Raw genomic sequence first — 8,126 nt, forward strand, 5'->3', positions numbered from 1 at the left:
TGTTTGTATGTTTTTTACAGAAAGCATTCATCTACCTTATGTTATTTAATCCTCACAACAGTCCTGTAAGTTATGTTCGGCAAGAACTAACTTGTAAAGGAGGAAGCTGGCTTTCAGAAATGAAAATGTCTTGTGTAAATGATGGGGAAAGCCACAGTATATAGACAGTGTGCCCCTTTGTATCACATTAGTTCCAACTGCCACAGAGGTTTTAGGCTGATTTCTCATCTAGGGCAACAGTTTCCAAACTTTTTGGCACCAAGGATTACTTTTGTGGAAGACAATTTTTCTACAATCTGGGGATGTGGCGGGCGGGGGTGGTTTGGGGATGATTCAAGTGCATTACATTTGTCGTGTACTTTGTTTCTTTGTTTCTATTATTACTATTATTATTGTTTCTATGATTATTATATATATGTAATATATAATGAAATAATTATACAACTCACCATAATATAGAATCAATGGGAGCCCTGAGCTTGTTTACCTGGGGGTAATGGGAGACAGTGAAAGATCATCAAGCATTAGATTCTCATAAGGAGCACGCAACCTAGATCCCTCACATGCGCGGTTCACAGTAGGGTTTTCCCTCCTATGAGACTCTAATGCCACCGCTGATCTGACAGGAGGCAGAGCTCAAGCGGTAATGTGAGCAGTGGGGACTGGCTATAAATACAGGTGAAGCTTCACTGGATCACCTACCACTCACCTCCTGCTGTGCAGCCCGGTTCCTAACAGCCATGGACTGGTACTGGTCCATGGACCTGGGGTTGGGGAGTAAATGTGTGGCTTTCAATTCTTTTCAGCAGATAAAAATACAGATGTATTAGTTGCAAGTGCAGTGTAAGAGGCCTAGAATCCTGTCTGTTGGACCTTCCTTCCAATCCCAAACATGTTCTTCCCACCTGGGCAACGCTTGAAGCTGTTTGAAAGCAAAGGTAATTTCTAAAGACCTATGGAAATTTAACATTCTATGATTCTCTGGAGGGAAAAAATGCCAAATTTTCATTTGATTACATATAAATATAAAACTCTGGATTAGAAACTCTGAAATGCTTATTTTATCTCCCTTCCCAACCCCAAGGCATTTCTTTCTATTCCAATGGGCAAGAAATCAGACACCTTCCCTTTCTCTTTCCAAAAGCATTTGTTTACATTAGGGAGATAGGGTTTCTCTTTGTCTTTCTGGAGGGGAGGGGGAGATGTCCTGCTCCCATATAGCCTTCAGGGTTTCAATTTTTGAGGTTCCCTTCCCATGGTAAAAAAAAAAAAAAAAAACTCTTTGCCCATACAGGCCTGTCCTTCTATGGCAATGTGATGAGAAAGGGAAAGAACTGCAAAGAGGAACTGATGTGGTTATTGCTTTAAGTAGTAATAATCTGCCTTTGCCCAGAAATGCATACTAAGAATACAGGTATTAAAAATGTATTATAGATATCCTAGATAATGATGCAGATGCAGATACAGATATAAAAATTAGTAATATATATTGTGATAATACCCTTTAGTCATAGTGTGTGAACATGTGAAATGTTTCGTTATTAAACTTTCCATCATGACTATTTGAAAGTAGAATAGTGCATAGATAATAGCACTAAAAACCATGACGGTTCTTCAAAGGACTTGATCCACAGATACGAGTTTTTGCACTGGAAGCCAAAGCTACTTGGTTGGGTCTATAGAGGGAAGCCGTTACCACCCAAGATAGCCTTGACAATGGGCTTGGGCGGCTCCTCGGCGGGTGGTGGTGGTGGCTGTAGCAGTTCCTCCTGGCCCTGTTAATGTCGGGGTCAGGCCCGGAAAGGATGGCGCCCTAGAACCCGGCCTTGCTGGGGTAGGGGCTGGAGGGGATGGGGTGAGGACCGGCCATGTCGGAGATGACCCGGAGTCTGCTGCAGCACTGGGGTGCCAGTTTTAGGAGAGGCGCCGACTTCGACTTTTGGGGACAGCTAGTAGAGGCGATAGATGAGTATCAGATATTAGCAAGACATCTACAAAAAGAGCCCCAAGCTCAACACAATAATTCTGAATTCACAGAAGAACAAAAGAAAACCATAGGCAAAATTGCAACATGCTTGGAATTGCGAAGTGCAGCTTTACAGTCCACACAGTCTCAAGAAGAATTTAAACTGGAGGACCTGAAGAAGCTAGAACCAATCCTAAAGAATATTCTTACATATAATAAAGAATTCCCATTTGATGTTCAGCCTGTCCCATTAAGAAGAATTTTGGCACCGGGTAAAGAAGAGAATTTGGAATTTGAAGAAGATGAAGAAGAAGGTGGTGCTGGAGCAGGGTCTCCTGATTCTTTTCCTGCTAGAGTTTCTGATACTTTAGATGCCAAGGTTGCCATTGGAACCAGGAATGACATTACTCACTATCAGAATTGAGAAAATTGGTTTGAAAGACGCTGGGCAGTGCATCAATCCCTATATAACAGGGTAAAGGATCTGAATGGCATAGACTTAACTCCTGTGCAAGATACTCCTGTGGCTTCAAGAAAAGAAGATACATATGTTCATTTTAATGTGGACATTGAACTCCAGAAGCATGTTGAAAAATTAACCAAAGGTGCAGCTATCTTCTTTGAATTCAAACACTACAAGCCTCAAAAAAGGTTTACCAGCACCAAGTGTTTTGCTTTCATGGAGATGGATGAAATTAAACCTGGGCCAATTGTAATAGAACTATACAAGAAACCCACTGACTTTAAAAGAAAGAAACTGCAATTATTGACCAAGAAACCACTTTATATTTATCTACATCAAACTTTGCACAAGGAATGATTCTGACATGATGAACCTGGAACGTCTGTGAATTTTACCACTCAGTAGAAACCATCATAGCTCTGTGTAGCGTATTAACCCTTCAACAGGCAGGAAGCAAGCCGTACCCAGACCAGTAGGCCGGAGGGAGTTCAATGCAAAGCTGTACCACAGAATTCAAAGTCCAGCACATCACTGACGTATAGGACTCCTTTGGATACAGGTTTATTGTAGATTTTGAAACATGTTTTTACTTTTCTATTAATTGTGCAATGAATAGTCTATTTTCTAATTTACCACTACTCCTACCCTGCTTCCTGGAACAATACTGTTGTGGGTAGGATGTGCTCATCTTCAGACTTAATACAGCAATAAGAATGTGCTAGAGTTTACAAATCTGTTCACTTTTGCTCCAGTATGCTCTTTTGACTTAACTTCAGCTTTGGGTTGATGTGGGTAGGGTAGTGTCAAACTGCTTTGAGAGGAATTGGACCAGATCTGCTGCCTAAAAAGCTCTGTCTGGATGTTTATAGGCAGCTCCTCTGAAGTGGCCTAAATTCACCCTGATCTGATAGTTTTCCTGCCTAGAAAGTGTGCCTTGGCCAGATCAGTATCCCACATGGGAGTGTTCCCTAGGTTGTAGCGTGATTGTTTCCAGATGACCAGATTGTTTTTCTGAAAATGAGCATATTTTTAGTCATGTTGATTAGCTGTTCTTCTACATCACATCGTTACTCTTTCTGATGATGATTCTAGGTTTAACATTGGAACCATCTCAAAATAATTACAAATTTTTAGATGGGTTTACAATGTCTTCTAAACAATGTAATCTAAAAATAATTGAGTCAGATGCTAACAAGATACTGCAGGCATAACTGCTGTTTTTCTGGCAACTGATTATGAAACCTTAAAACCTGCATACCTCTTCTTATAGTAAGGAATATGCAAAATCTGGAAAGATATTCTATGTTTTTATATAGGTAGATAGGATCACCATTTATTTCCTATTTAGATATACTGACATTCATCCATATGAAAATATGCAGGTCATTAGCTTACTATAATTTGACTATTTACTTTTGACTTAATGGGGCATAAATAAAACTTTCATAGTACACATGAGGTGGATATTTGATACACAGAACATTTGTGGTGGGCTTTCTGTGGGTTAGATGTAAAGCCCGCATATTTTAATATTCACTATTTTAAATGAGAAATGCATGAGGGGAATGCAGTGTCAGTACCTGGCCTATTTTTAAACTAGTGTAATCACCCTAGTCATACCATTCAGTATGTTTGCTTTTTAAAATAAGTAACCACAATTAAGTTGTTTTAGCCCTTGCACTTCAAGAGATTTAGTCTTTCCTTTCAGTTGTCTGTTAGGTGGACCTGTTTACTAGACGGATGTTAATAAAAACTATGTGAGCCTGAACGAATTCTCGGCCAAATTTAGTCTTGTCTCTCATCTTGATTGGATTAATTCCAAACTCTAAAATGATACAGTCCACAATAGCTCCAGGGGATGAAGAATTTGCCTTACTTTGTTGTTCACTCAGTTCCTAAGACTGTGAGTTGTCAAATCCCTAGACTGTAAGCTCTTCAAGGAGCAAGAAGCACATTTTCTCCATGTCATGTAATTTTTCTAAGGTGCTTGTGTACCCTGTGGAGTACTCAGTACCTTTTGTTTGATGTTGCTGACAAGACCTATAAAACAATCCCTTAAAAAAAGGTAGCAAAACCGATGTATTATTTTTTCTCTTTTCTCATAAACCACAAGATATGTATATCAAAGTGATAATTTATATGAAGCATCTGCTATCCTTCACGTAAGTAAGGTTTATATGAACTACAAATACTTTTCACCAATATTAAAGAAGCTTAAATTGAAAAAAAAAAACAAAAATACTTAGGTTGTCTATGATATTAAAATTGCCAATCATGTTTAGGCATGGGCCACTAAATTCTAATTTTTTCTTTTGCTTCTAATAAATATGGGCAGTGTCTACAAGCGTTATTGTTCCATCCTGACTTTTTGCACAAAAAGTCTTGACTTGTCTACTAAGGTATCAGGATATTCAAGATTTTTCTGGACAACACATTTAACACAATGTTCCTTTTTGACATTTTATTATAACTAGCCCAAACAATTAACTTTCTGCAAAAACATCTCTGAAGATAGATATAAACGCCATACATAAGTAGTTCTAATGTTTGAAAACTGTTGGAAGACATGTTGTTGTATGAAAAGAAGTGTTTCTTTTCATTTTATTCTCAGTAATTTGAATAATAAGCTAGCAGTTTGTCAACATTTAGACAGGCCAGTGGAGCTATCAGTAGTCATTGTGGGAGCGTTTCACAAAAATTAGATTTGGCAATAATTAGGCAGCTGTATGGGATGAGGCTGGGGCAAAGTCAGAGGATAAGCAATCGTCCCCTGGCTAGAAATTAGAGATATGTACTCGCTTAGTATTTGGGGAGGGGAATAAGACTGAAAGAAATTCTACATTTTAAACTTTAATGTCATTTAAAATACCCTTTTAAATCATGTTGAACTCCTGGATATTAGAAAAATATATTATACCTTTTAATTATTCTAAGACCAAGTTCATTATAAATCATTTGTATTGCTTCAGTAAAAACTTAGGATCTTCAAATATTTTGTCAGTAATACTATGTGCAATTCCTATATTTTCCCTTTTCAAACATTTCCATCAATTGCTTTATTTCTAAAATTTTTTATTTTATATGACCTAAGTTATTAAGACAAAAGGAGGTATTTAAAAAAAACAGAATGCATGTGACTTATTTGGATTTCCCTCAACATTAAAAAAAAAAAAAAAAGTTCCATAGCTACCTGAATACTATGCTCAGTTCAGTTTTTTTAAAGGTAGGTACATGGTCTTCAGAGCTTTTATATATTAAATTAGAGTTACACTAAATTTTTAAATAACCTATAAATTATTACTTTAATTGCAATCTATCAAGGAGTGTGAAAGCAAAGCTTAAGCTAACTCGCAACCCCCACAATACTTCTTAGGTTCTAGAAAGTTTAAATGATTTAAGTAGAATTCCTTTTTAATTAGTAGTCTAAAATCCAGAAAATGGTATTATTGGCAAGCAAGATTATTAAGAATGTCATTAAAATTAATTAGCTATTGATCAGAAGATATGTGAACAGAGAATAGTGGACTGTTTTTCCACTGTTCTTCTCTTCCATTTGGAAGAGAAGAAAAGGTGGAATTGGAAGGTGAAATGTTACACAGTAGGACAACTAGCGTCAGAGGAAGCAAAGTCATGTCTTGATTTTGAATTTGCGGGTTACTTTAGACTTCATTCAAAATAAGAGTGAGTAAGTTACATAAATAAAGCCACCTCTCCACTTCATCTGCAAATCTATAATGTGAGGAAATTGGACTATACTTTATTTGTGAGCCTCCCACCAAAATACACCGTTATTGATGAATTTTCTTTCACATATATCCATATCATGAAGCTTTCATACTGGCTCTGAAGTTCAGAGCTATTATAGCTTTTACGCTGAAATCTGCCAAATAATTTTAAAACATGCTTTAGTCTTAAGTTTATTTAAATGTGTATAAGTTACAATGATAGAAGAATTAAAGAAGATATTCAGCTCTGGGGATAAGAGAAATGTCCATTAACAGACCTAGCAGGTTCCTGCTTTTAAGAAAGAAGTCCAGTAATTGGGAGAAATTGGTCAGGCCCATGTTAGCGGGAAGGCTGATGCAATCATGAGCCACTGCGACACTCCTCTAGGACTCATAGCCCATGATTGTCCCAGAGTTTGTGGCTGGGTTGAAGTTAGGGAGAATCAAGTGGCCTGCACTTAGTTTAGAGTATCCCTGCAGCAAAAAAAGTCAGAAAGATTTTCACTTGTACTCTGTGTTCTATCAAAGTCAGGAGTTAGCTGACTACGTTTGAAAATACATTTTGGGGAAAATTTTACCCTTGCCAAAAATACTCACTGGAAAAGTGAATCTACTTTTCATATGTCTAAACAGATGTCAAAGGTGCCATGAATCATATTAGCATAATTACACTTTTCAAAAATTCCAAGGCATTAGTCTCCCATAGAAACACATCGATGAAAACAGATGCTTGAGCAACAAATATAAATGGAATAAGCAAATCTTACCTGTCAATTTTCATTATCGAAGGTATATTTTTATTAAGTCGGTAAATTGTTTTGCATTTATTAATGTAGAATAAATTGGAACTAGCAATGACATTAAAAGCAAAAATTATATATTTAACTATCCTATATCTTTATTTTCTAAATGTACAATGGCCTGAATTTTTTGGGAAAAAAAGATACCATTTTCCCCCTCAATAAGTTAGCCATGATACACACACACAAAAATGAGTATTATTAAGCTAATCAGAATCTATAAGACTTTTAAATATAAAATATTCTTATTTTACCAATTATTTTAAATTTTAATAACTACATAGAATATTTTTAAGTTTTTCTTAGAGGTTGTCTCTCATTAAGAAATGTGCAAGCAGAGTAAATGTGAGATAAATCATGTACAGCAATGCTAAAATAAATGTAAGATTTTTGAATGGACGACTGATTAATATCCACAAAACAATTTCTAAATATGATTATCCACTAAAAAGGAACCAAGTATTCTTAAAGAAACGGCCGATCCAGAGTTGGGGCAGGAAAAGTACAAGATTAACCTTGGCCAACTTGTGCCAAGAAATAAGGAAATTCTCAGGAATGATGGGGACCTGTGAAAAGGATCCAGAAGAAAGTTTGGAGAGAGTTTAACTGGCCGAATTAAGCCAATTTGAGAATAAAATTAAATAAGAACATAAATGAATCAGAACTCATCAAATAAAATAAAAATCAATGAATCCATACTGATATAAATAACAAAGAAAAAATGCTTTATCTTAGAGCTCTACTAATAAATATAGAAAGAATGATAAAATTAGAATTACCCAAATTAACAAATTGCCATTGGGCAATTTTCATAGTAATAATTGATTCAGATGAGAAACACCAATGGGTGAAAGTTTAATGAAAACAGAATATTGTATATTGCTGTCTAGGCACAATGGTTCACGTCTGTTATCCCAGCACTTTGGGAGGCCGAGATGCACAGATCACCTCAGGTCAGGAGTTTGAGACCAACCTGGCTGACATGGTGAAACCATGTCTCTACTAAAAATACAAAAAATTAGTCAGGCATGGTGGTGGGCACCTGTAATCCCAGCTACTTGGGAGGCTGAGGCAGGAGAATCGCTTGAATCCAGGAGGCGGAGGTTACAGTGAGCCAAGACCATGACTCTGCACTCCAGCCTGGGTGACAAGACCAAGACTACGTCTCAAAA

The 8,126-nt window shown here is 36.8% G+C and overlaps 1 pseudogene; it reads left to right on the forward strand.

The window, feature by feature from the left end:
• Positions 1-1,868: 1,868 nt before the first annotated feature.
• On the forward strand, positions 1,869-3,654 carry LOC100937168 (axin interactor, dorsalization-associated protein-like; annotated as a pseudogene).
• The last annotated feature ends 4,472 nt before the right edge of the window (positions 3,655-8,126 follow it).

The sequence above is a fragment of the Pongo abelii genome, chromosome 3 (genome assembly GCF_028885655.2).
Source record: "Pongo abelii isolate AG06213 chromosome 3, NHGRI_mPonAbe1-v2.0_pri, whole genome shotgun sequence".
Classification (NCBI taxonomy): Eukaryota; Metazoa; Chordata; class Mammalia; order Primates; family Hominidae; genus Pongo; species Pongo abelii.